Genomic DNA, 8,023 nt, shown 5'->3' with positions numbered 1-8,023 from the left:
GAGTATTTTGAGATGACGACTAAAGAACATAAAAATCGAATTGTCAAACTGTTGAGAAGCATTCAATCAAACAATTTCACGAAACAATTTTGAAAGATATAAAGAAAACTAGAACTTTTTACCTCTCTTCTACATCACTGTTACCAATAAATAATCCCATTCATTCTGCTCCCACCCTACCAGTTTCACAACCAACACTCTACTCCACTGCTGACATTATTTCTTTAACCCTATATCATTCCTTATTTCTTTGTCTTTCCCCATTTGTCCAAGGAGATTCTATTATTTATATACCATTATGTGTTTTATCAGTCCTCAGTTTCCAGGCTTACATTTTTCCCCACCACAAAAAAGTTCAGCTCTGAATATTTTGTATGTACAGGTTATTTTCTTCTTTGACCTTGAGTTACGTGCCCAGAAGTAGGACCTCTTAAGTGAATGTGAATGTTAAGAAACTTTTCTCACATAATTTCAAGCCGTTTTCCAGAATGGTTGTACTGAGTTAGTTGGTGAGCCTGTCTTTCTGCAGTCCCTCCAACACTATTTCCACAATTTGTTTTATTTGCCAGTTTGGATGGGTGTAAGGTGAAACCAGTTATTTTACTTTGTATGCATCTTATTGTTAGTGATTTGGAACACAATCATAGTCACTGATAGTTCATAATTCCTTATTGAAAACTTCATATCCTTTAATCACACTCATGTGTGCACACACACAGACCCTTTTGGTCTTATATACATTTGTTAACTTCCTATATAGTCTAGAGGGGTGGGGAACCTGTGACCCAGCATGGTTTCTTCTAGGTCCTCTGGTGTGGCCTCTTGACTAAATCCAAGTTTTACAGAATAACTCCTTTTATTAAGGGGATTGCTTCTGTGAAGTTTGGGTCCTCTAGCTCCTTCAGTGTGGCCCTTTGACTGAATCCAAACTTCACAGAACCAATCCCCTTAATAAAATGATTTGTTCTGTAAAACTTTAAGTCAGTCAAAAGGCTGCAGCCAAGGACCTAAAATGCCACATGTGGCCTGGTAGATATCAGATCTTTAATTGAAATATTTGATATAAAGATTTTCTCCAATTGTTTTTCTTCTTATATACAATGTGCAAAAGCTTTCTAGTTTTATGGAACTAAAATTGTCAATTTTCTTTTATAATTACTTCAATCCGTTAGTTATAAGTTCTCCAAGTCATTGTCATGAAAAAAGTCTTATATTTTCCTAATTATTTAAACGATTGGACTTTTAATAGTGTATCAATTTAAAGTTTGTTATAGCATGTGGTATATAACATGTTATAAACTCACTTTCTGCCAAACCGCTTTCCAGGTTTCCAAGCAGTTCTTTGTCAAATAGGAAATGCTTCTAAGTAGTTTGTGTTCTTGAGTTTATCAAACTTTGGGCTACTGAGTTTCTGATTCCTGCTTATGTTAGTTTGTTCCATTTATCTGCAAGACTTCAACCTTACCTCACTTCCTCAACTCACAATCTGCACATTTTTGTATCTATACCAGTAAATGCCTGTGGAGGAAGATGATCAGTTATTACAAAGTTCACATTGGGCTTTCATTCTATTGACCCATTAATACTTGTTGCAGTTACCACTTTAACAGTCTACAAATATTTCATTTTTTTCCCAAGATTATACTCTAAATAATCAGGTCACACAATCTGTCTGAATCTCCTTACACAATACCTGGAATGCCTTCTCCCTCACCATTCATTAAACAAACAGCTATCAGAATCCAAGGCATGTGGAGCACTATGCTAGGCACTGAGGGAACTGAGTGTTTAGACAACACATTATTTCTGCTCTCATTTATATTTCCTTTTATCACTTAAATGGTTCCAGAAATTACATTTCTAATGAATTAATGACAATCATTAACTACAGAAATTATATTATCCCTAAGACCTATATACTAACACACTTAACTTCTATAATACCTTATTCATCTACTAGCCTACCTAACATATATTCCTTGGTTTATATAGTTATCCCTTCCACATTGCAACTTTCTCCATCATGGTTTCACTATACTGCAGGCTGGCATAAGAAATTAAATGGGAATTTTTAGAGTTTTGCAGAAGCCACAGATGACACCAGAAGGCCAACAAACAACACAGAAAAAGTGGAGGAACTCAAAAAATGCATAAAATATGTGTATAGTATTGTATAATATCAACCTCTGAAAAAAAGAAAAAGAATACATTTAGACTTCTTCTCTGGTATGCAGGGAGGGTCAAAGAATTTTACATGGATTTTCCAGATTGTGGAGGTGCGGTGCCCCTAACTCCACAATGTGTAAGGGATAACTATACAATTTTGACAGACCATTTACTTATCTGGTCAACATCTGTTTAATTGTCTGAAATAACTCTCTCTCTTAACTTCAGTCATTAGGTTCTAATTTTTTTTTTAAACCAATCGGGGTTAAGTAACTTGCTCAAGGTTACACAGCCAGTTATTTTTGTGTGGGTGTTAAGTATCCGAGCCCAGAACTGATCCCAGGTCTCCCAACTCTGGGGCCAGCGCTCTTACTCACTGTGTCACCTGGCCGCCCCTAGGTTCTAATTTTTTAAAAAAAGTATTTTGTTGTTATTTCACATCACTGTCACTTCTCAGTATCTAACCTCATGAGAATCCTCACTTGTAACAAACAGTCAAACAAAAATCAACTCATTGGTTGTGTCTGACAACATGTCTCAGTTTGCACCAATGGTTCATAACTCCCTGCAGATAGATGGGAGGCATGTCTTACTATCAGTACTTTTAAGTCATAATTGGTCACTGGAGTTCTTAATTTTTTTTTTTGAGAACAAGGACCAATTTAACTTAACTTTGCATAGCATCTCACCCAGAACAGGAAATAATTGTTCAAAGATAAAAGAAACTGCTTTAGAAGCCATCTACCAACCGTTGCCAGCAATATCTCCAAACATTTAAAAGTATATACTCCTATGTGGCATATTTAATGTTGATTTATGACTTTAACACAGCATATATTTATGCGACATGTTTTAATGATACCAATAATTCATGGTGAATGCTCTATAATCTGCCAAAACATTAGACACAAAGAAGCATGAGGGAGAACAACCTGTTGAAAGATTCATGACTTAATCAACACTTGTGACTTAACTTCTTTTTTCATTTTCACCATGAAATAGACCACAGAATCACAGTACTTCTAGTATTTCTCATGGACTGGACAAATGTTGATTTTTATTCATCTCACTTATTTGAACAATGAGTTAATTAAGCTTAAAGAAAGCCAAGTTCTAAACAGTAAAATGTTCTTTTGCGACATAACGTTTTTAAACCTGCTCTAAATCCAGAGAGAAATTTTATTGCACAATTTGATTTTTTACATCAATAAAATCTTAGCTGTGACGATACAGACAAAAGAAAAACAATTTAATCTGTGTTGAAATAAATATTAGACATACAAAACACACACTGTAAGAAAGGGTCACAATAAATTACAGGTAGAGACATTATTTTGCTCAATCACTAAAAAAAGCCCTTGATACTTTCAATTTTACAACATCAAATTTATCATTCTTGCTGATTTAAGCAGAACACAAAACAAATATAGATCCCAGTGCTTACTTTCACAAGTACCAGCATGGATAATTTACTACAGTGATCCAATTTGGAAATCAGTAGGGACCAGTAAATCGCTGCATAAAAGAAAGAGCGAATGAGGTCCTTTTTCCTTAGTGTCAGCAGGCTGTGATTATTATGTTTATTAGATTTTCTTGAAAGGGCTTCACATTTTCTCAAATATGCAGGAGAACTATATTTCCCCTCTGAGCCCTACATTAGCATTTGTGCACCTCAGTCCTTGGATACAGAGGAATGATGAATTTTTCAATTTATTTTAGAAATTTATACAGTCTGGATGGCATAGGTCTGAAGAATAGAACTCCCTAACCTGTAAAATATTAGTTATTAAAAATAGATCCAAGACAAGTTCCTTAGAAATACTGACATACTGTATATACGAATCTTTTGAGCTCGAATTTTACAGCAAGAGGGGTAATAATGTATTTATGTAACTAACAATTCTTTCTAGGTCTATTTCTAATACTAAATTTCTTTAAGGCCTTTGTACTTTGTGTACATTCTTTGTACTAATATTATAATCATAAGGGTCATACCTCCAAGATTTTTAGCCTCAAGTTTCATCTTCTAAAAGATATGTAGGCAAAGATTCATCTCAGAAGGGAATTAAATTCAGTCACATGACAAATGACTAATGAAGTCTTTAAATGCTACTCTAAGAAAAAAAGTTGTCCTTATTTTAAAAAAAAGTAAGCATAAATAAAGGAGAAAAGAGTTCACACAATTCCCCTCTACCCTCAAATCTAGGAGGGGCAAAAAAAAATGTACAAGAGCTTAGCATTGGAAGAAGGCGGATAAGAAAAGGGGAAAGGAACTCCTGAGTTCATTTCCCTAAGAACATGACTCCAGCCACAGATCCTCAAGAAATATTTTGAGCTACTCATCTACTTCTCCCTTACCTTCTTCAAGGGTACCAAAAAAAACCCCTCTAGATAAAAAAGTTAAAAAAAAAAAAACCTATTGCCTTTATTCCTTGTGAATAACATCAACTTAAAGTTACTTCAGTGTGGGTCATTCTGCTCTCTCACTACAGCAGGCCTAGTCTATAGGAAAAAAATACACTGTATGACTAAATTCATACACTCAAAACTGTAATCTCTCTAAAGAACTTGATTTTAGACCTAAAAAGACCCTATCCTGGGTAACAAACACTTGTAAGATTATCACCATCACTGAGCATCTTATTTCCTAAGGGATACTTACTAGATGCATCCTGGGCAATGACTTCATTTAGCATTTACCTCAAAGGATTGTTGGATTAAACAAAATATTTGTAAAAAGCACTTAGCATGGTGCCTGGCAAACAGTAGGCACTCTCTAAATGCTTTTTCCCTTCCCTTCCCCAAGGGACAAATCTTATAAAATGGGAAAAGAATACTTGCATTACCTCCAAGGTTGTGGTAAGGAAATAGCTTTGTAAAGCTTGAAGCACCAGGAGTTATTTTATTATCATTATGTCCTCTCACATGACCTTCAAGAACCTTCTGATTTCCAGGTGAATTTCTACAGGTTACAGGAGAAATTCATTCTTGCTATACCATCCAGAAGAAGCAAGATGCAATATGATGCAATAGAAAGAGAAAGAAAAGACCTAGATTCAAGTCTGGCTCCAAACTTGGCAGCAAAGGGACGAGAGCAAGTCACTTAACCTGTCTCAGATTTACCATCTATCAAATGAGAATGAAATGCCTATCTCACCTATCACAGAGGGTTGTGATATTTGTGAAGGCTTTTGCAAACCTTAAAATAATGCTATTAGTTTAAAAAATGTAAAATGAAGACATATTAAGTAAAAAAAGTTATTAAGCTCATAAATAGGATTTAAGTAAACCAATTATACTACCAGCAAAGTTCTGAAATTGACACTTTCATTAAGTCAACATTTACTAAGTGTTTACTAAGTGCCTGGTGCCATCTTTGCACTGAATAATGAAAACAAATGGTCTCTGCCCTCAATGAACCTACATTCACTTGGGGGCAGGGGGGGAACAAAAACTAAGCAGTGTACAATACATAATGCAAAATCCATACAAAGTAATTTCTGGGAAGGCTTGGTAGGCTTCCTTGAATCTTTTTTTTTCCTTTTTGGAGGGCAATTGGGGTTAAGTGACTTACCCAAGGTCACATGGCTAGTTAAGTGTTGGGTCTGAGGCCAAATTTGAACTCAGGTTCTCCTGACTTCAGGGCCAGTGCTCTACTCACTGTACTACCCAGCCGCCCCAGCTCCCTTGAATCTTGAAGGAAGCTAGGGATTCTGAGTCAGTGTTGAGATGGCATTAAAAGCACAAAGGGTTCTACTATGCCAAGGCAGGGATGGGTGATATAGTCCCATATAGAGAGGTAGCAAGTAAGTCATTTTGGCTAGGATGAAGAGTGTGTAAGTAAGTGTAATGTACAATAAGCCTGGAAAGCAAGGCTGGAGGCATTTTCTACTTAATCCTAAAGACACACAGGATAACAGTAGAAATAGTTTTGTGATTCACAAATTAAGATAGTTTGGCCACTTAAGATGGGAGTAAAACAGATACAAAGTTCAGGTAGCCTCCACCATGGCATTAACTAATAACCCTCTAACTCCAGATTCAAAGACATCTAATAAACTAGCTAAGGAAAGGGTGCCACCTACTGAATTGTAAAGATTACTGTTTATATAGCACTTTGAATTTTCCTTTGAGATTTCCCAATAAATATTTTTTTTTTTTTAAAGCAATCGGGGTTAAGTAACTTGCTCAAGGTTACACGGCCAGATATTTCTGGGTGTGGTGCTGAGTATCTGAGCCCAGATTTGATCCAGGTCATCCCAACACTGGAGCCGGTGCTCTTACTCGCTGAGCCACCTGGCCACCCCTAAGCAATTGGGGTTAAGTAACTTGCTCAAGGTTACACAGCCAGGTGTTTCTGGGTGGGTGCTAAGTGTCTGAGCCCAGGATTCGATCTCCAGGTCTTCTCAACACAAGCCGGTGCTCTTACTCGCTGTGCTACCTGGCCGCCCCATTTCCCAATAAATATTTATCACAACCATTCTAAATTAGGTTGGGAAGTTTGACACTAGGGAAGCCTGAGGTACAGGCCAGTAGTTTCAATTAACTCAGCAGAACCAAATCCTTGATATCAATAATTTGGGTTCCCAACTCAAAACTAAAAATTCTACTAAAATTGATTTCTGTGAGCTAAAATACTGTCTTTTATTTAGTTTCCCAGCTTCTACTCTTTCCATTTCAAGTTCATTTTTATTTTCATTATTGCCATTATTTATGTTCTTTGTATATTTAGTTTAATCATTTAATCTCTAGTACTGGGGGCAAGGGTTTTTTAGGTGTGGCTGGGGTGGTTTCCTTTGATTCTTTGTAAATATTAGCTATATGTCAATCAATAGGCATTTATCTTTCCTACATTGCCAGGAATTGCTTCTAGTTTAGAGAAATACAAAAAAAAGGCACTATTCCTGACTTCAAGGAGTTTACATTCTAATAGGAGAAACAATAGTTTCCAACATACATACAGACTTGATGGATGGTAATCTCAGAGCAAAACGGGACATAAAAAGAAAGTCAAGGAAACTGAGACATAGAGGTGAGAAGGGAGAGCTTTCCAGTAAGGCATGAGGGATAGCCAGTGGAAAGGCATCTGGATGAGACATGGAGAGTCATGAGCAAGAAACTGAAAGTAGGCTGGATCACAGAATGCATAGAAGTGAATTATTTGTAAGAAGACTGGAAAGGTAGGGAGGGTCCATTTTGCGAAGGGCTTTAAATGACTATTTTTACTTTACATTTTGCTCATAGGTAATAGCGAAGTTTACTGAATAAGGAAGTTACATGGTCAGTTCTACACTTAGGATAATCACTTTGGCAGCTGAGTGGAAGATGGATCAGAGAGAAGAAAGCCTTGAAGCAGGGAAACCAATTAGAAGTCTGTTATAATAGCTGAAGTAAGAGGTTATAAATGCCTAAATTAACATGGTGGCTTGGTTAGTGGAGAGAAGCAACATATATAATAAGCAATCTTGTGATGGTCTAAATGACAAGATTCGACTATAGACTATCACGAGTTAAATGAGAGCAAATGAGGAGCCGCAAGTAACTTAGGTTGCAAACCAGGGTCACTAGGATGACAGTAGTGCCTCAATAGTGCAAGAAAGTCAGATGAGTGTTGAGTATTCTCTGCTTTAAATTTAGACTTGTATATTTGTGTCACATTATGTGGAAGATCCTAAAACATTCAATCTTTGAATGAATAGGAAATAAAAGCACCTGACTTTAGTTTTTCAAGAAGGCCTACCTGCCTCAAATTCTACCACAATAAATATGATTCCAAGAATCTCCAAGTCCAAACTGGATTTAAGAAATTTGGTTTTTTGATTATTCAGATTTTAGTATAATTTTAATACTTTGACCC

Source organism: Petaurus breviceps, unplaced genomic scaffold (genome assembly GCF_028583685.1).
Source record: "Petaurus breviceps papuanus isolate PSGF00001 unplaced genomic scaffold, PetGlider_PUasm1.0 76, whole genome shotgun sequence".
NCBI classification, from domain to species: Eukaryota; Metazoa; Chordata; class Mammalia; order Diprotodontia; family Petauridae; genus Petaurus; species Petaurus breviceps.
This window is presented reverse-complemented; position numbering follows the sequence as displayed.